This window comes from Grammomys surdaster, unplaced genomic scaffold, assembly GCF_004785775.1.
Source record: "Grammomys surdaster isolate TR1022 unplaced genomic scaffold, NIH_TR_1.0 97, whole genome shotgun sequence".
NCBI classification, from domain to species: Eukaryota; Metazoa; Chordata; class Mammalia; order Rodentia; family Muridae; genus Grammomys; species Grammomys surdaster.
In genome coordinates, this window is record NW_021604576.1 from 4,225,171 (window position 1) to 4,247,416 (window position 22,246).

At 34.9% G+C, this 22,246-nt stretch overlaps 1 pseudogene; it reads left to right on the top strand.

Moving 5' to 3' along the window:
* The first annotated feature begins 13,219 nt into the window (after nt 1-13,219).
* Nucleotides 13,220-15,495, top strand: LOC114631580 (annotated as a pseudogene).
* Nucleotides 15,496-22,246: the final 6,751 nt, after the last annotated feature.

Here is a 22,246-nt window from a genome sequence, read left to right on the forward strand (position 1 = left end):
TTCATCTGTTCCTGCATCTTTCAGATGAAGACTGTCTGCTCACAGATGAAGAAGATATTTTGATGTGATCTTAGATTCATTTTGAGAATATTTTATTGAATATTTTTGCATCAATGTTTTTGGTGAAACTTGGTCTTAAATTCTCTTTTCTTGTTTGTGGTTTGGGTATCAGAGTAACTGTGGCCCCATAAAATAAATTTGGCAGTGTTCCACCTGTTTTTATTGGGTGAAATACTCTCAGGAATATTGGCATTAATTTTTCTTTGAATATCTCATAGAATTCCAAACAAAAACACCCTAGATGTGGCTTTTTTTTTCACAGTTCTTTTTTTCTTGGATTGGGAGACTTATAATGATTTCATCTGTTTCTCTAATGGTTGTAGGCCTATTTAAATTGTTTATTAGATCTTGATTTAACTTTGGTAAGTGGCACCTATTGAGAAAAGTATCCATTTCACTTATATTTTTCTAATTTTGTGGATTATAGGGTTTTAAAGTATGTTTTTATTATTGTCTTGACTTCCTCAGTGTCTGTTGTTACATCCTTCCTTGTTATTTCTGATTTTGTTAATGAGCATATTCTCTTTCTGCCTTTTAGTTAGCTTGTATAAGGATTTATCTATCTTTTTTTATTTTCTCAAAGAACCAACTTTTTATTTTATTGATTCTTTGTGTTCTGTTTGTTTCTATTTTGTTGATTTCAGCCCTCGGCTTGATTATTTTTTTGGTCTCTATTCTTATTGCTGGTGATTACTTCTATTTGTTCTAGAGCTTTCAGGTGTGCTGTTAATTTGCTCTTGTAAGATTTTCCCAAATATTTATGTAGGCAGTTAATTCTATGAACCTTCCTCTTAGAACTGCTCTCATTGTGTCAAAAAAGTTTTGGTATGCTGTGTATCATTTGCATTGATGCCTCAAAAGTTTTTAATTTCTTTCTTTATTTCTGCCTTGACCCATTTTCTTTCAGTACAGGGTTGTTCAGTTTATATGAAATTGTAAAGTTTCTGTTCTTATAAATAAACTGAATGATCATAATCTCATTAGATTCTGAAGAAACCGTTGAAAAAAAATTCAGCCCCACGTCATGATGAAAGTACTGGAAAGATTAGGGATATAAGGGACATTCCTAAACAAAACACAGACAATTTGCAGCAAGCCTATAGCCAATATCAAATGAAATGGAAAGAAACTAAATGCAATTCTCCTAAAATCAGGAAAAGACATGGTTACCCATACTCTCAATATCAATTCAATATAATACTTGAAACTTAACTAGATCAATAAGACAACTAAGGGAGATCAAAGGGTATAAATTCCGAAGAAAATGTCATGGTATTGTTATTTGAGGTCGAAATGACACTATACATAAATGACTCTAAAATGCCACTATGATAGTCCTACACCTGATAAACACTTACAGTAAAGTGGCTGTATACAAGATTAAGTTTTAAAAAATGAGTAGCTCTCTGATATACAAATGACAAATTGATTGAGAAATAAATAAGGGAAACAACACCTTTCACCTTAGCCACTAATCATATAAAATACATTGGGGTAATGTTAACTTAGCAAGTGAAAGACTTTTATCACACAAACTTCAACTCTTTGGATAAAGAAATATAGGACAGTATTGGAAGATGGAACGAATTCCATATTCATGGATCAATATGATTAATATAGTAAAAATGGCCATCTTCTCAAAAGCAATCTCAGATTCACCAAAATCATTAAGAAAATTGCAACATAATTTTTTACAGACCTCGAAAAGATAATTCTCATTTTGAGATGGAAAATTATGCAAAAACAGGATAGCTAAAACAATACTGAATAATTTAAAAAAAGAACATTACTGGAGGTATCATCATGTTATATTTTAAGATTTACTATAGAGCTATAATACTAAAGTCCCAATAATATTGGAATAAAAATAAACATTTTGACAAACTGAATCAAACTGAAAAGATATACATAAATTCACATACCCATGGGTACTTGATTTTTAATAAAGAAGCCACAAATACACACTGAAAAAAAAAGAGCATCTTCAAAAAATTATGCTAGTCAAACTTGATATCTGCATGTAATGAATACAAAGGAATCTATATTTATAATTCCACACAAAGCTCAAGTACAAATGGATTAAAGATTATATCATAGAAGCAGACACACTGGAACTAATAGGGGAAAAAAGTATGAAGTGATCTTAAATGCATTGGCACAGGAGAAAACTTTCTGAGTATAGCACCAATATCTCACTTATTAAGATCAACACTTAATAAACAGGAACTCGGGAAAATAAAATTTTTTTGTAACTCAAATGAGACAGTCTGTGAGGCAAACATGCAACTTACAGAAAAAGAAAAGGGTTTTAATAATTCAATATCTGAGAGAGGTCCAATAATGAAAATATATAAAGAACTCAAAAATTAGATATCAAAAATCCTAACAAATTATCCAATTAAAAATGAGGTATAGGTCTACACAGCGAATTCTCAACAGAAGAACCTCACAGGTGACTGAGAAATAGTAAGAAATGTTCAACATCATTACCCATTAGGGAAATGCAAATCAAAACTACTTTGAAATTTCATCTTTCACCTTTTGGAAAGGTGAAGATCAATAACACAAATGACAGCACATTGTGGTGAGGATGTGGAGCAAAGCCAACACTCCTCCATTGCTGGTGGGAAAACAAGTATATACAGCAACTATGGGAATCAATATTACTTTCTAAGAAAATTAAAAATTGCTCTACCTCAAGGCTCAGCTATAGTACTCTTGGGCATTTACCTGAAAGATGCTTCTTCCTACCACAAGGACATTTGTTCAATTATGTTCACTGAAGCTTTATTCATAATTGCCAGAAACTGGAACAACCTAGATGTTGTTGTTGAGGAATGGATAAAGAAAAATATGGAACATCAGCACAATGGAGTATTACTCATCTGTTTAAAAGAAATGAAACCATGAAATTTACAGGCAAATGTGTGGAACTAGGAAGGACAATCCTGAGTGAGAGTCAGAAAAAAACATATGGTGTGTATTCACTTTAAAGTGCTCTTAATTAAATGTTAATCAAGCTACAACCCACAGACTCAGAGAGGTTAGATGAAGAGTGCTCTGGTGAAGACACATGATCTTCTTAAAAGAAGGGAAATAGAATAAATTTTATAGGAGATAAAAATGGATCAATTTGCATTCTTCTACATGAAGACCTCCGTTTAGACCAGCATCATTTGTTGAAAAAATTTCTTTTAAACTATCTGGTTTAATCAAGTAACAATATCAATCAAGTGAAATAGATGTACGCATTTATTTCTAAAATAATATTTCAATAATAATAATATTAATAATAAATTATTTGAAACAAATACAACACAGAATAGGATAATGCAAAGAAACCAATTATTTTTTTTAAAGAGACAAATCAAAAAATCTATAGTGGCAAAATAAACTGTCCAGACAAAACATTATGAGACAAAAAAATCTCCAAAACATCATTACATTCATTTTTAGTTAAATTCTATTGATCAACAAACATGCCTCTTCTAAAGCCAATACCATGCTGTTCTAGTAACTGTAGATCTGTAGTACAATTTGAAGGCTGGGATGGTGATAACTCCAGCAGTTCATTTATTATTCATGAATTTTGCTATCTTGGTGTTCCGTGTTTCCAAATGAAGCTGAAAGTTGTCTTTTCAGGTTATGTGAAGAAGTCAGTTGAAATATTAATGGATACTGCATTGAATCTTCAGATTGATTTTGGAGTGATGGGCACTGTCACTATATTAATCCCACTTATTAATAAGTATGGATAATTTGGTCCTTGATCTCTTCTTCAAATTTTGGCAATGTCTGAAATTTTGTATTACATAAATCTTTCACTTTCTTGGATACAGTTAACCAAAGAGATATTTTTGAGGCCATTGTGATAAGTATTGTTTTCCTGAGTCTTTCTTAGTTGGTGTGTCAATTATTCATAGGAAGAAAACTAATATTTATGGGTTAATTTCATATCCTACTACTTTGTTGAGTGTTTTTCATCTGCAGAAGTCTGCTGGTGGAATTTCAAGAGTGATTAATTTATGCAATCATATAATTCTCATGTAAAGATACTTTGACTTCTTTCCTTTCTATATCCCCTTGATCTCTTCAAGTTGTTCTATTTTTTCCTGTTAAGACTTCAGGTACTATTTAGTAAGTATGGAGAGACTGGGCTTTGTTGCCTCCTTCCTTAATTTAATGGGGATACTTTTGTTTATGCTTCATTTAGAATAATATGTTTCGTGGGCTTCCAATAAGTCTTTATTTTGTTGAGTCCTTCTCCCGGACGTTTATCATGATGAGTACCTGATTTTGTCCAGGGGCTACACTACATCCAATGAGATGGTCATGTGGTTTTCCTTTCAATCTATTTTTGTGGGGGATTACATTTTCTTTCATTTTTATTGGTTATTTTATTTATTTATACTTCAAATGTTATCCCCCTTCCCAGGTTCCCCTCCATGAACCCTCTCTCCCTCCCCCTGTGTCCTGCCTCTATAAGTGTACTCCACCACCTGCACACACACTCTTACATGAGTTTCCTAGTATTTCTCTACTTTGGGAGCCTCCACAGGACCAAGGGGATCCCCTCCCATTGATTCCCAATAAGGCAGTCCTCTGACTCATATGCAGCTGGAGCCATAGGTCCCTCCAAGTGTATTCTTTGGTTGGTGGTTTAGTCCTTAAGAGCTTTGTGGGTTCTGGTTGGTTGATATTGTTGTACCTCTATGGGATTGCAACCCCTTAAGTTCCTTTAGTCTTTGAACTAATGGCTCCATTGAGTCCCTAGAGATCAGTCTGAGTTCATCTGTATCTGCACTGGTCAGGTTCTGTCAGAGCCTCTTATGGAACAGCTTTTCCACGCTTCTGTATCCAAGTGCTTGGCATCAGCGGTAGTGTCTGATTTTGAAGTCTGAACATGGGATGTACCCCTAGGTGTGGCAGCCTCTGGATGGCTTTTCCTTCATATTCTGCTCCATTCTTTGTCTCTGCTTTATATTTTGGTAGGAGAAATTCTGGATTAATAATTTTGAGGTGGGCGGGTGGCCCCATCCCTCAATTGGAGGCCATGCTTCTATAGGTTCTCCCTTTGTTGGATATTTCGGCTAATGTCCTGCCTGTTGGGTCCTGGGAACCTCTTCGGTCCCTGGCATCTGGGACATTCTATTGACTACTCCCAGTTCCCCCTTCCCGACTGCTGTATACCTCCTTTCAAATTCCTGACTCTTTGTACTTCTCTCCCCCAACTACTACCATATCTGAACAGGCCACCACTTTTCTGTCCCCTTTCTTTCTCCATCCCAAATCCCTCTATCCCTCTATTTCCTGAGATTATTTTCTTCCCACTTCTGAGTAGACTGTAGCATCCATACTTTGGTGTGATCTTCTTTCAACTTGGGTTTCATATGGTTGGTGAGTTGTATCATGGGTATTCCGAGTTTCTTTTGGGCTATTATGTATTTATCAGTGAGTAAATACCATGTGGGTTCTTTTGTGACTGTTACATCACTCAGGATGATATTTTCAAGTTCTATCCATTTTCCTGCAAATTTCATTAAGTCATCATTTTTAATAGCTGAGTAGTAAGTACTCCATTTTGTAAATCTCCCACACTTTCTGTATACATTCCTCTAATGAGAAACATCTAGGTTGTTTTCAGCTTTGATATATTGAAACACATCCACTTCTCTGGGTTGAAACCCACTTGATCATTGAGGGTGACAATTTAATATGTTCTTCAATTTAGTATGCAAGTATTTTTGAGAAACTCGGTATCTATGTTCAGAAGGAATATTGATCTTTAATTTTCTTTCTGTGTCAAGTTTACGTGTCTGGATATTTTGGACTTGTAATAAGAACTATGCAAAATTATTTGTTTCTATTTTGTATAATAATTTGAGGTGTATTAATATTAATTCTTCATTGAAAATCTGGTGGAATTCTTATGAACCCATCTGGCCCTAAACTGATTTTGGTTGAGAGATTTTAATTACTGCTTCTATCTCACTAGGAGTTATAGGTCTGTTTAAATTACTTGTTATAAATTTTGTAGGTTGTATATATCAAGAAATTAATTCTGTTGTCCAATTTGGTGTAATATAGTTTTTGAAAATATGTTCTTCTGGTTCTGTGGACTTCCTTGGTGTTTGATCTTATTTCTGCCTTACATTTCTAGTTTTGTTAATTTGGATCTTCCCTCTTCATATTTTTTTAAATCAAATTATAATTTTTACTTATTCACATAGGGGTTATAAATACAAAAAGACAGGATCTGGGGAAGGGGATGACACCAGAGCCTGGGTGTTAAGGGAGAGTAGAGATATTTTTCAGAACAGGGTATCGGCTGATTAGAGGTTCAGGGGACAGGTCACTATGACTCTGCCTATGATTCACTTGTCCTTATCTAAGTTGGTATTGTCTGCCAAGGCTACCTATTTACAAGGTCTATGACTACTCAGGCTGGTAAACTTCCACCAAAGCTGACTGTTTACAATAGCTTATAGCCATCTGTTTCAATGTTTTTCCACAGAGACCCAAGACTTGGTGTTAGTATACATGTATGACAGGCCTATTGCTAATTTTAGGCCTATGGCTGATTTTAGGCCTTCAGTGTATAAGCAGGACTGCCCCTGACATCTAATCTTGTGAAGGCGGGTATAGAGGCCTGACCTCCAGTAATTGAAGGGGATTTTGTAATGGCTCTGGTCCTCCTGTTTTTGTCCAGTGAGGCATGAGGGCCATATCCATCCTGATGTCTTTTTCCTGGAGAGGGGATACTTTTGACATCAACCCCTATGGAGACAGACTTGCCCCTCAGGGAACCCAGAGAGATATTTTTAACTTTTATTTATATTCTCTTGCAGTGCCTAGCTTCGCAGCCTAAGCAAGAATTCAGATTGCCAGTCAGAGGGGGTTCTGGGTGGCCCCTCTCTGTTTGGTCTAGGGGCGGAAGTCCCCTCTTTTAGATTGGGTGGAGATGGGTTTTGGGAACACCCTGGAACAACCTCATCTTTAAGTTATTATTATTGAATTTAATTTTTAATATTCTGTATTTGATCCATATGTTTAGTGTGTTGATCACTGTGTGTGATGGGAAAATTCTTTTCTGGTCTTCTTTATTTGGTATTCTGCATGCTTGTACCCTGATTGGTACCTTCCTCTATCCCTTAGGTCAATTTTCTTCTATGGCTTTATTGACAATATTTTCAGTGCTTTTAACTTGTGTTTCTTCTTCTTCTTTGTTTCTATTATTCTTAGGTTTTCTCTTTTAATAGTATCCCATGTTTTCTCGATTTTTTGTGCTTGATTTTGTTTTTTTCACCGAAATAGGCATCTCTTCTCTCTAGTCTCTGTGCATGAATTCTCTCTTCCATTTATTGTACTCTCTTGTTGTGGCCCACTTTCTCTTTCTATAACTTATAATATCCAATATGATCTATACTTTTGAATATATGGCCATCTGGTGATTTCTTTTTGTCATCCATCTGTTATTTCTTCTGTTACATAGCTGATCACCCATTGTCTAATTTCTTTTGTAAATTCATAGAAAATTATATTTTCATCAGAAATATAAGAGAACATATCATGAATATACTTCTTACATTCTTAAGCTTTGGGTTTCAGTACTTTTATATTTGACCCTCTAACACCCCTCTTATACAACCATGTCTTCTGGGATCAATGTTGTCTACATATTCAGGGTAATTTTACTGAAACTCTATGGATTTTTTTTCATGAATCATTTAGCTATTCACTCTTGTTCTCTTGGAGTGTATCCCAGTCTACTTTCAATTGTTTGAACTTAGTTACAACAATCCTTTTCTATTCTTGTATTCAAATTATTCTTACTGAAGGTCATTACTATTACTTTTGAAGATGGCATAGTAACTTTTGGAGATGGCATAGTAACTTTTAAAGATGACATATTGTCTTCTTTTCTATTATATCTATTAGCTCTCTATTTATTTTTATTGTTTCTGCACTGAAACTTGTGCATCTGGAGCTGGTCCCTCTCTCCTTCTCTCTCTCTCTCTCTCTCTCTCTCTCTCTCTCTCTCTCTCTCTCCCTCTCTCTCTCTCTCTCTCTCTCCCTCTTTCTCCTCCTCTTCCTCCTCTGCCTCCTCCTCCTGCTCCTGGAATCCAGAATTCCAGCTTATAGGTAAACACAGCACATAAACATCCATAGATTGTCCTGCGAAGAGCTTCTGTAGTCAGTATCGAATGGACTCACTCTGTGTGATGTGTGCAATAATATTTGGAACATGGCCATTGCTAAAATATGTATTTTGTTAAGAATTTTAACATTATCAGTCTGGATAGAGAGCTCAGCAGTTAATAACCATGTCTTCTCTTGAAGAAAACCTGTGTTTGATTCTCTGGGTCTACAAAGGGGCTCACAATCTTCTGAAACTTCATTTTGGGCATACAATGTCCTCTGTCCTCAGAAGACAGCAGACAAAATGGCCATACATATAATGTAAATAAAATAATAAATGAGAATTTTTCATTTGTGTCTTAATTAGCAAAAAAATTATTTTATAATGAGTATGTCTATATTCAAGTACATATAGGTATTAAGTTCAATAAACTGTATTAAATAGCCTTAATACATATTTGTAATAATGAAGTTCTACTCTGTATTACATAGCTACAATCTACCAATATGTATGTAATCATTTTATTCATTCCTCAAATAAATCTTGCAATAGTTTTGTTCATCCCATTTGTTCTGTACAGAAATTTGGAGAATAGCTTGTATCAAGCAAAACAAATGAGCACCTTATTCTGGCTTTTCTATCCTAAGCAAATTTCCTATGTATCTTTTTAATCCATATACCTGTATATCTGCTCAAACTATGTGAAATTTAGGAAAATATTCCATACATGACTTGCCATTATTGAACTCTATGTTCTACTTTGGGGACACTATAATCTTGGGTTTTTAAGTAATGTTGATACTAGCACAATAAGAAATTTCTGAAAAGCAAAATAAATAGCAGACCAATAAATGAATAATAGATAAATAAATAGCAGACCAATCAAAACCAATTGAGATAAATCTTCTTTAATATATTGACGTCCTAGGATTTACAAAGTAATCCTCTCCAACTAGAACAATGAACAATATCAAGTATATGATACCTTCTGCAGTCTTGAGAGATGAAAATATTTAGATTAGTGCCCAGAAAAGAAAACTCATCAAAGAACTCATTTCTTGAAAACTTCCATATACCAAAAAAATAGCTGCTTCTATAGTCAATATTCATTTAAACTATAGATTTCTAAATTTGTGTAATGGAAAATACTCACTTTAATTTTAGCTAGACATGTACTTATTCACACACTGCCAGAATCTCCATTGCTGCAGAGTCCACAGACTGAGAAAATAACTCATAAATAACATTTTGGTGAAAATTTTCTATAATAATTTCAATCAAGGCTTAATTGTTTTGCCAGGTGTCATATATACTTATTTTTGACCAGATGTTCTGGGTCTTATATTTAAAATATTTCAGTTACTCTGGGCATCCTTCTTTTAAATTATATGTTACTACCCTTGGATCTCAAGCAGGGAAGTGATAAAGTTCAAACTCATGTTTGGAAAATCTATTCTTCCAACTTGATTCAGTGAATTTTCTAAATGATGATATTGTTTTATGCTTTTGGGAAGAGTGGCTATGGATTATGTTTATGCTCCGTGCTTTGGGTCACTGACTTCTCCCCTGTCACTGCCTGTAAAGATCAAGCAGGAGAAAACTTGTGTGCAATAGCATGTACTCTAACTTTTTTCTGTCTTTTGGGAAGACATTTGACTTTTCGGGAAAGGATTCCCATTTCAGTGACACTGTCCCTTGTATAAGGAAACTGGGAGAAAGCTGTGGAGGAAGTAGGATATCTTGTTTATTACCGTCCTTGTTATGGGAAGACACTATTACTAAAGACAGGAAGTCCTATATGGAGATAAAGAATTATGTGTATTTAATGAAATATTTTCTGGAAACTAGATTAGGGTTACAAAGTTTTAGGCAAAGTTTGGATGGATCATTAAACTCTTTAGTCACATTCTAGAATACATGGTAAAGAGAGAGTGATATTAGACTTGGTTTGTGCTATCTTTATTACTTTCTTTTACTCTGGTTAGGTTGTAGAAAATTTTGTGGCTTGTCCATATTGCCTGAAAATGACAGTTCTTGATATTTTTATTGAGTTATATATTTTATCATGGATTCTATGATGATTTCACACAATGTAATTTATCACACCTCCAACCTTTTTCTAATTCCTCATTTTCTGAATGAGACCTGAAAGAGATCGCTTGACTTAGATTTGGCTGTGCGGAGACATGACTGAGATAGAGAGGATATCAGACCTAACATGACTAAATTCGAGGACCAGAATGGTTCTATGATGCCAAAAGCAGGTAGACAGAGAAGTCTAGCTCCTGCCCTGATGGTATCTGTTCATAAACCAGCTACATACCCTAATCTTCTAATTTTCTTTAAAATTCTTAGTCTTCATTTTGATTGTTAAATTTACTAAGTGTTAAATATTAAGTCTTAAGAGAATGTCAATATACTCTTAAAATTCTACCAAAATTAATACAGGAAAAAAATCTGATGAAATTACAGTTCAACAACAGAATTTTGCATTTAGCATCTTAAAGCATGTAAGATGTCATAACTACTTAGATATGGTTTAAAATAGATGAAATGGATAGAGAATGTTGAAAATATTTTGAAAGTTAGTCCAACTCAAAGAAAGTCAGACTGAATTTTAATCCTTCAGATACAAAAGATGGAACAAATTATTTTGAGTTCTTAAATGTTATAGTAATCTAATATTACATTAGATTAAAATCCATAACACTGTGGACATTTATATTTCAAGAGTGTTGAATAAAGCTATCTACTATTTTATAAATTAATTGTTCTTGAGCTGAGGCAGTGGTACCAGCTGATTTCAGTTTATGAATGGATAATTTGATTTTCCATAAAATCTAATATGCTTTGCTAAAAATTAGTTAACCCTGCAATCAAAAGTGCCAACTCTCAGTACCAAGGGCTCCTTTTTAGAACTGTAAACAGTGAAATATCACCAGATGACTAAAATGTTTTGTGTACTTAGTGTTCTCTGTTTACTAGCTGGCTATGTATCAATTCCAGTCAGTGTAGTTTTCTCTAGAGACATGTTGATATGAACAAATGTTAACTCTGACCCTTCACTGTCTAATATGCTAAAAGATGGGGAATTTTAGTCTTCATTTGTGAAATAATATTTAATAAAGGCTATTATACACAAAATTATTATGAAGGAAAATGGGACCAACAGTGTCAGAAACATGAGATAGTTCTTGTTATATAAATAAGTACTCTACAGATGTCTGATTTAATTTACTTTTAAGTTTTATTCAAACCTTTTGATTATTTTTAAATTTATTGAGATTATTTATTTCCTTTTTATAAAAGAGAAAAATGATATAGTTTGTTAATGTATGAAATTTAAGCTATTTTCTTAGTGACTAATGTTGAGTTATCACCTGAAAAACAAATAAGACTTTTTCTATAGTCTTAACATATTGAAATGCCTAGCAGTTGCTTCATTCAAGAATTCTATAAACAAAATCACAGGTGTAGGTTGTACCTTAGAACCGTGTTACTCTATCTGCCTTGAACAGTCCATAGTTTAGAGCGATTCTCACATTATTCCTTAACTCTTCTCCACCCTTGGATGACAAATCATTTTGAACGTTCCTTGAATAATGATAGTCAAACAGAAACACTATAGGAAGTAGAGAAAATGAAACAGCAGAGAACCAGGGAGAGGGATAAATTTATCTTATCCTCGCTATCTTTGTATAAGATTTAGCACTTAATTTACTAATAAACTCAGAACTATGTCTCTTTGGGCAAACATAATGCATACACTATGGACTTGGATATTTCAAAGTACTGCTGTGAATAGCCCATCAGTTCTGGGACTGTGTCAATAGATCACAGAGAGGGTCATCTAGAGGAAAGTTCCCTTCAAGCAATACTTCTCCAACTTTTTTTTTTTAATCCCAAAGTTTTAAAATTTCTCATTCCTAGCCATGAGAGATAGCTCAGAGAAACAGAATGTATTCTGTTCTATCAGAGGTCTGAAATTAGGCTACCAACACCCAAGGCCTTACAATGACCTGCAGTTACAAAATTAAGGCACTGAAAGCTCTCTTCTGATCTCAGGAACTGGTACATGCATGAATCCTCACAAAGGTACACACATGTACAAAGAATTAGAAAGAGGATGATAAATATTCTTTAGAATATTCTGATTTTTTTTAGTTATTGAAAAGTCCACTGCATTTTATTACAAAGCTAGTTAATGAAAATGATAAGAAAGGATGGGACTTTTGAAACCTCTTATTTTTGTACTGATATTTTCATGGAAAACATCTAGATGTTTGTCAGTATAGCATTAATAAAAACATTTTTTTTTGAAATCACAAATGGAAATCTAATTTTACTAAATGGTAAGTGATACTCAAAGGCTCCTTTGTATTGTAGTTCGTGCTTTCTTTGACCTTGTGGGGAACAGGTAATCTGGGGACTTGTGGAAGATGAGGAAGTTGAAAATACTACTATTCTTTGTGATAAGAGACATCGTGCTTGGTGTTTTTTCTCTGTCAACTCTGCTCTTGTGACCTGTTGCCTGTTCATTTTATCACTTTGGTAGTCTAATTTTTATTTTCTGAATTGATATCTCCTCTCACAGTCTTAAACTTAAAGAATAAATATGTTGAGTACTGCCAAAAACCTCAAAAAAAAATTCTCCTGTGTATCCAAGTCAAGTGGCCAACATCCATCAGTTGTCAGTTTGATGAGACTTGACTTGCTTCTACATGTAAGTAAGTACATACTCCTATTAAGTGGTTCAATGATCCCAAGAATATTCATCAGAAATGGTCATTAAAGAGCAGAGATGTAGGAGTTATGGAGAGGCACGCAGGCGGGTAGCTCTGCAGTGATCTCAACCTGGACCTTCTTTCTTCTCCCTGGTAGCAGCATCGATACTATGCTTGCAGGACATCACTGTAGAAGCAACATTCAACTGGACCCTGACCCAAAGGACCACATGTCAGGCACCAAGTGCCTCTTTCCAAGGGGATTCGATGAGACCCTAGGGCAGGGGGGTGAAAGATGGGACAAGAGACACAAAGAAGAAGCACAGGGGGAAAATGCTATACTTGCAAAGAATTTGGCAACGTCTTGGAGGGGAAAGAAGCATTTCAAAATCATCGGATAATTTATTTAGGAGTGAAGCCCTACAAGTATGATGTTTGTGGTAAGGTCTTCTACTATCCATCCATACTTTCTAAACACAAAATAATTCATACAGAAGATGCCTACAGTTGTGAAATATGTGGCAAAGCATTAGAATATCCATCAAGACTTTCTGACCATAAGAAAATTCATACAGGAGACAGACCATACAAGTGTGCAGTATGTGGCAAGGCCTTTGAACATCCATCAGTAGTTTCCGACCATAAGAAAATTCATACAGGAGACATACCATATAAATGTGAAGTATGTGGAAAGACCTTTGAATATCCATCCTTACTTTCTAAACACAAGATAATTCATATAGAAGATAATCCCTATGAGTGTGAAGTATGTGGCATAGCCTTCAAATATCCATCAAGACTTTCTTACCATATGAATATTCATACAGGAGAGAAAGCATACAAGTGTAAGGAATGTGTGAAGGTCTTCCACTCTCCACCATCACTTTGTCAACACATGAGAATTCATACAGGAGTGTTACCTTACAAGTGTGATGTATGTTGCAAGGCCTTCCACTTTCCATTTTTACTTTCAAAACACAAGATAACTCATACAGACCAAAAACCCTACAAGTGTGAAATATGTGGCAAGGCCTTTGAATATCCATCAACACTTTCTGACCATAAGAGAATTCATACAGGAGACATATCATACTAGTGTGAAGTATGTGGCAAGGCCCACAATTATCTATCATTACTTTCTAAACACAAGAGAATTCATAGAGAAGATAATCCCTATGAGTGTGAAGTATGTGGCAAAGCCTTCAAATATCCATCAAGACTTTCAAACCATATGAATATTCATACAGAAGAGAAACCATACAAGTGTAAGGAATGTGCGAAGGCCTTCCACTCTCCATCATTACTTTGTCAACATGAGCAAATGAATGCAGGAGAGTTACCTTACAAGTGTGATATATGTGGCAAGTCTTTCTGCTTTCCATCATTACTATCAAAACACAAGACAAGTCATACAGACGAAAAACCCTTCAAGTGTGAAGTATGTGGCAAAGCCTTTGAATATTCATCAAGACTTTCTGACCATAAGAGAATTCATGCAGGAGACACACCATACAAGTGTGAAGTATGTGGCAAGGCCTTCAATTATCCATCCATACTTTCTAAATACAAGAAAATTCATAGAGAAGTTAATCCCTATGAGTGTGAAGTATGTGGTAAAGCCTTCAAGTATCCATCAAGACTTTCGAACCATAAGACTATTCATACAGGAGAGAAACCATACAAATGTAAAGAATGTCAGAAGGCCTTCCACTCTCCATCATTACTTTGCCAACATGAAAGAAGGCATGCAGGAGTGTTACCCTATAAGTGTGATATATGTTGCAAGGCCTTCTACTTCCCATCATTACTTTCAAAACACAAGATAAGTGATACAGACCAAAAACCCTACACGTGTAAAATATGTGGACGTTTCCTCAGCTCTCAATCATCACTTCATGAACACAAGATAATGCATTCAGGAGTGAAACCCTACAAGTGTGAAATATGTGGAAAGACCTTTAATAACCATCCAGACTTTCAAAACATAAGAATATCCATATAGGAGAGAGTATAAAATATGTGTAAAGGCCTTCCGCTATGCATCATCACTTCGTGTCCATAGGAAAACTCATAGAGAAGCCAAACCTACTAGTGTGAAGCATGTGGGAAGGCCTTCTGTTATCCATCAATACTCTCCAACCCTAAGAAAATTCATACAAGAGAGAAACTATACAAGTGTGAAGTTTGTGGCACCACCGTCCATTATTCACCATTACTTTCTAAACACAAGATAATTCATACAAAAGAGAATCCCTACAAGTGTGAAGTAATTGACAAAATCTTCAACTATCCAACAAGTCTTTACAAACATAACAGAACTCATACACAAGAGAAACCCTTCCATTGTCCATAATTACTTTCTGAAAAGAAGAAAATACATACAGGTGAGAAACTCTTAACTTGTGATTTATCAGTCAAGTCCTTTAGAACTTTCCAGACTATTTCTCTCATTTGATAACTCATTCTGGAGAGAAGCCATACAAAAGTGAGGAATGTGGAAAAGCCTCCTTTACAAAGTCATATCTATATCTACACAAATTAACTCACAATGTAGAGACTATTTACAAATGAAAAGAACATGCTATCCGGGCAGTGGTGGTGCACTCCTTTAATCCCAGCACTTGGGAGGCAGAGGCAGGCGGATTTGTGAGTTCAAGGCCAGCCTTGTCTACAGAGTGAGTTCCAGAACAGCCAGGGCTACACAGAAACCCTGTCCAGAAAAAAAAAAAAAAAAAAAAAAAAAAAAGAAAGAAAGGAACATGTCAATATGCTCAACAAATTTAGGCATCATCAAAGAATTCATCCTGGAAAGAAACCATAGAAATGTAAAAAATGTGGCAAATACTTTTGAAGTTCTATTGCATGGTCTGAACACAGAATAATTCCTATTGGAGATAAAAACTCCACATCTTAGGAATGTGGCAAACACTATTCTTACCAGTCTTCTGGTCTTAAGCAACATCAAAGAATTCATCTATGAGAGAAAGCAGACAAGTGTGAAGAATGTGCTAAGGTCTTTTGGACTCACTGAAAACTTGGGAAAAACCTCATAATTCATAGTAGACTGAAATGTCACATGTGTGAAAAATAATGCAAACCCTTTGTTAAGCTTTCTTGTATTTCTTAACACAGTAGTTTAAGAAATACAACTTAACTGTTATGATGTTATGAACATTTTAACATTTGAACTGTTGCTGGAGAGAGCAACAGTTCAAATGTTAAAATGTTCATAACATCTTAACACTTCTTCAGACCCTAAAAGTTATAAACAGCTTCATACTAAATTGAAGCCCTATAAATTTGGGGAATTTGGTAATGGCTTTAGAATCATTCATACAACCAGGTCAAAAGTGGAGCTGTCAGACTGTGTGGTTGTCCTTCTGGATTTGAGAATGATCCTTCATTGTGTTCTTTTGTATCTTCTCTTTTAGAATTGAAACCCTTGTTCTATACCAGTGTGTAGAAAAGTAGTCAACTTGTTTGTATGCTGTAGGAGCTCACAGTTAAGAGATTGCCTTGAGTCTCACACGACACATGGACTGTGGCCTTTCATACTGTTGTAATTATTAAATACTTTGTGGGTCAAAAAAAAAAAGGGAATGGTCATTAAGACTCAAAGGCAGCTGTTTTATTGCTTTGTTTTCCCAATCATGAGTGAATGAGAGAGGTTTGAAAATTTGTACAAAATCTTGGCACTTCTACTTCATAAAATATTTTATTTTTGAAATTTTATTGACTTAAAAATATTTTACTTTTGAGACACGATTTCTGTTTTCAAAAACTTACTGATTAGATAACAGAAATTACTACTGGAACTCTAGCTTTACCTCTTGTTATATAGGCAGGAGGGGAATTCAATGATTAAAAAATAAATGGAGAAAATATTGTATAATTACATCTCATCATTGGTTATAGTTCTAAAAGTTTCATTGAGGAAAACATAGTTAATTAATTTTTATTCTAAATTGACCTCGGTACTTTTAAAGTATTTTTAATGGTTACTGTATATTTACTTATTTGAAGTGCTGAGAGCATCCATGCTATCAATTTATTATAGAAAATAAAATACATGGCAGTCAATTACTTATATTATATAGCTGCCAGGGTAGAACTCAGAATCTCCAGTTTGGCAGCAAGTGACTTCTTCTATCTTGTCAGACCTGACTTCAGTACTTCTAAAATTGCATCTATTTACAGATGAAAAGCATATATTGTCCTCTAACCCAAAGTGCATCAAATTAAAATTCAGTTTATTCTATATTATTTTATTTATTCTTCTCTCATATAATATATCTTGACCCAGCCTTATCTCCCTTTCTTCTCAAAATATTCTCCTCTTCCCTCTCCCTCTACTCCTCTGTTTTCTTTCAGAAAAATATTAGGCCACCTAGTGATATCAACAAAACTCACCATAACAACTGCTATAAAAGTTGGCATATATGATCATTTCATGGTAAGATGTGGTAATATAGTAGGAGGAAATCAGACCTACATGTAGCCAAAAGAGCCAAAGATAACTCTATTTCCATTATTAGGAGTTCAACAAATTCTCCTAGATAAAGAACCAGAGCATGTATGCAGAGGGTCTGGTGCAGACTGATCTAAACACTGGGGTTTCTGTTTCAGTCTCTTTGAGCCCCTATTAGTCCTGATCAGTTATTTCATTGGGAAAACATGATATGTACTCTCAAATAAGTGGATATTAGCTGTTCAGTAAAAGATAACTGCACTATGATCCACAGATCTGGAGAAGTTAGATCAAGGGGAGAAGTCTATGAGAATGTAAGAATCTCCCCAGGAAGGGGATATAGAATAGATTTCATGAATAGAATGGAGACAGTTGAATATGGGAACAGGAGGGACCAGGGAAGAAAAGAGGAAAGGATACAGAGAGTACAGGGACAAATAAATTAATTAGGGGTGATGTGGAAACCTAATGCAGTAGAAACTTCCTGGAATCTATGAAATTGACCATAGCCATGGAGGATATCGAGGCCAAACAAGCCATATTTTAAAATCAGACTAGGATCAAAGTGGTAAATCTGACACACCATCCCAGGCAAAGCATCTATGACCCATGACCTTCCCTACCTGCAAGATATGGTAGTGCAAAGGGGTTTCAGAACTTCTGGGACTATAACCTGAAGACAATATGAGGAGCCTACAGTGCCTATATGGGGGGATCAGGAAACTAAATGTCTAAGAGGTCTAGAGTAGAACAAAACACAACTGAAAGAAAAAAGTCAATAAAATGATTCCTACTAATAAGATCAGTGCTTAGCCTTATTATTATTATTATTTTAAATAATAATAATTTTAAAATAATAATAATTATTATAATTATTCTGTACTCATAAGATCAGCACTTAGCCCAATTATTATTATTATTATTTTTTTTTTTTTTTTTTTTTTTTGGTATTTCAAGATAGGATTTCTCTGTGTAGCCTTGGCTGTCCTGGAACTCACTCTGTTGACCAGGCTGGCCTCGAACTCAGAAATCTGCCTGCCTCTGCCTCCCAAGTGCTGGGATTAAAGGCGTGCACCACCACTGCCCGGCGCTTAGCCCAGTTCTTATCAGAGAGGCTTCATGCAGCTCTAAGAGCAGATACAGAGAATCATATCCAAATATTAGGGAAATTACAGAGAATTCTACAGAAGAAGTGGAGGAAGGAAGGATTATAGTAGCCAGTGAAATTGAGGACACCAGGAGAACCTTATAATTCTAATAACAACTCTAGTGAGAAGGCTCAATTATTATTCTACATTTATCTCTTAACCTTGGTAAAAGTTAGGGCAATTTATAATTTACAGAAAATGTTGATATTGACAAATATATTTAGAATGAAAGATAATTTCAATTTCTGTAATTATAGGGCTCTAAAAATTATTATTAGTAGCAAGATACACAATTGACAATACAAGTGACATCAAACAAGAAGTCCCTCATGATTTTAACACATGGAAAACTTTCAAATTTAAATATACCATCTTTGCACATCATCATTTTTATCATAGCCACTATTGAAAAGAATAGAAACTATATATGTACTTTAAGTATAAAAGTAGAAAATTTGAATTTAATTTTTTTCTTTGACTCAAGTGGTGAGTAAGTACAATGAAGCATTAAAAACAACTCTGCAAGTCTCAGAGGCAACTCTGTTACTAAATCATGCATCTATGCTGTAGAGCTCTAGACTTTACCTCTCTTAGTTCTATCTCTGATGAGTTAGCAACCTTCCCCATTTCTCCTTTCTTCTTATGGTCACCAGTGTCTGGTAAATACTGTTTTATCTTCAATATCTATGTGATCAATGTTTATGTTTCCTACCCAGGAGAGCATAGAGCATTTGTCCTTCTGTGTATGGTTTATGTCATACAAAATGTCCTCTAGACATGATCAGATTTCATATGATGGTTTATGTCTGAATGAGGCATAAGACACTCGCTACCAAATTCTGACAACTTGAACTTGATCCCAGAACATATCTGGCAGAAGGAGACAGTGGATATCAGCATGCTGCTCTTTTGCTTCTACAAGTTTGCACTGACATATTCACCATGTCCCCAACAAATCAATAAATAAATGTGAAGAGAATTTAAATTACTTCTTGAAATACTTGATGAGTAATAAATAAGGCTTATGTAAACTAGAATAAACAAAATAATTACATTTAACTGCATGGATTACCTCTATGTCTCTGCTTAAGCCACTGAATTATATGATTGTGTGTGGGTCTGTGTGTGAGATTTGCAATCTGTTTTTATTTAATCAAAATTCATTTGTGTTACGAATTGGATCTTCTCCAAGAGGCAATAAATATACTTCATGACAAATCAGATAGGCATATGCAGCATGACAGAATTTTGATTTTTTTTCTTTTGCTGTGTTTCATCTTTCATTTAACAAAATCACACTCTGACATTCAATAATGTCAAATTACTTTTAAACTGATTTTTTTCTTCTTCTAGGAGTATTATTTGCTTTCTCTTTCTCTTTCTAATTTTATTTCCTGAAATGTGATGTGTTATATTTTGTTTGAATTCCCAAATCCCAATGGAACATCTTTTAAGATTCCTATTTTTTGTAGCAAAGGACTAGATATCACATAGCTGTCATACAGCAATAAAATGAAGTGTGTTTTCCCACCAGTGATTCTAAAACAAAAGGACAAAACATATCAAATGAAAGTCACTTAATCTTAGTGGATTAAGCATTTGAAAAGACGGGTTTTGCATTTTGCTTTCTTTGAGGCATTTCAGTTGCAGGTGGCAGAAATGGATATTTTAAATATTTAATATATACTTCCTACACTATATATATATATATATATATATATATATATGAAAATAGACACATACATCCACATACATGCAAAAGAATGGCTATTTTGACTTTCTTGAAAAACTAGAAAGCACAAAGTAAATATTTTTCTGCTAGAGCACAAAACATTTTTAAGAAAATGGAAAGGGTTCACATTTTAAGAATTTAACTAATAATTAAATAAAATGTTGAGACATGGTCTCTTAATATAAGCCCTGGCTGTCCTTGAAATTACTGTATAGTAAAAGCTGGCCTCAAACTCAGAGAGATATGCCTGCCTCTACCTTCTAGGTGCTAGATTAAAGGCATGAGCTACCATGCTAGGCATATAATATGATATAATATATACAACATATTGTAATATAAAGAAAAGCAAAAAGCTAACCCAATGTAATAGTAAAAGAGAGGGAAGAGCCCAGAGAAGGTACTAGAAACAGCTAAAAAAGATAGAGACCTACCTTTCCCACACTCAAGAATACCATTAAAATACTAAATAAGGAGCCATAATTTATATTTATGCCCAATGGACCTGTGGTGGAAGAAAACCAGAAAAACAAAACAAAACAAAACAAAACAACGACAACAAAACCATTTCTCCATAGCTAGTGGGACTACAAACTGGAGCAACCACTCAAAATCAATCTGGTAGTTACTCAGAAAATTGGAAATAGTTCTATCTGAAGACTCAGCTATACCACTAATGGGCATATATGCAAAAGATGCTCCATCATATCCCAAGGACATGTGTTTCAGTATGTTTATAGTACCTTTATTTATATAGTAAAAAACTGGCAGCAACCAATATGTCCCTCAATCAAAGAATGGATATAGAAATTGTAGTTTATTTATACAAGGTAATACTATTCCAGTATTAAAATGATGACATCATCAATTTTGCAGGCAAATGGATGTAACTAGGAAATGTCATCTTGAGTGAGGTAACACAGACCCAAAAGAACATGAATGGTATGTACTCAATGATAAGTGGATCTTAGCCAAAAATAAAGAATACCTATGATACACCTCATAAACCTTAAGAAGTTAGACATGAAGCAAGGCCCAAATAAGGATGCTTCAATCCCACCTAAGAAGGACAAAAAAATAATCATGGGAAGTAGAGGAATGAAGGAGCATGGATGAGGGTGGGGAGTGGGAGGGGATAAAGGGACAGGATTAGGTCTGGGTGGAGATAGAAGACAACCTTGAGATCCAGGAGAATGAATGGAAATATATAGCTGTCAGGGATCAGGGATGGGAGTAACCTCTAAAAGTCCCAGAGACCTTAGATGAGGGAGATCCCCAGAACTCATCCTCAAAATGTCCAACAATGGAGATACAGAACTTGAAGAAACCACCTTCAGTAGTTAGATAGAGCCCCACACTGGAGGAATGACACACAAACTCACCTTTAAATTTTTTAACACAAAATTGTTTCTGTCTAAAAGAAATACAGGAAAACCAGTCAAGCAGTTACTGAAGGGAATGATGACCAGTGACCCGCCCAAATTGGGATACTGTCTATGGGCAGGCACCAAACCCAAACAATATTATTGATGCTATGCTGTGTTTGCAGACAGGAACCTAGAACAACTTTTCTCTGAGAGCTCTATGAGCATCTGACTAAGATAGTTGAAGACACTCACAGCCATATATTGGGTTCATATAAGGGACCCCTTTGGAAGAATTAGGGGAAGGAGTTAAGGAACTGACAGAAATGGCAACCCCATAGATAACCCAACAATGTTAACTAACCTGAAATCCTTGGAGCTTTCAGAGACTAAGACATCAACCAAAGAGCATACAGGAGCTGGTCTGTGGCACATATGTAGCAAAGGACTCCCTTGTCTGGCCTCAGTGGGAGAAGATGTTCCTAATCCTGTGGAGAGATTATGCCCCAGTTGTGCTATTCTCCTGTCTGCATGATAGCAGATTATCAATTACATAACAAAAGTCTTAGACAAATGATTACTTCTTAGAGAAATGAGTTCATAAGGTAACTGT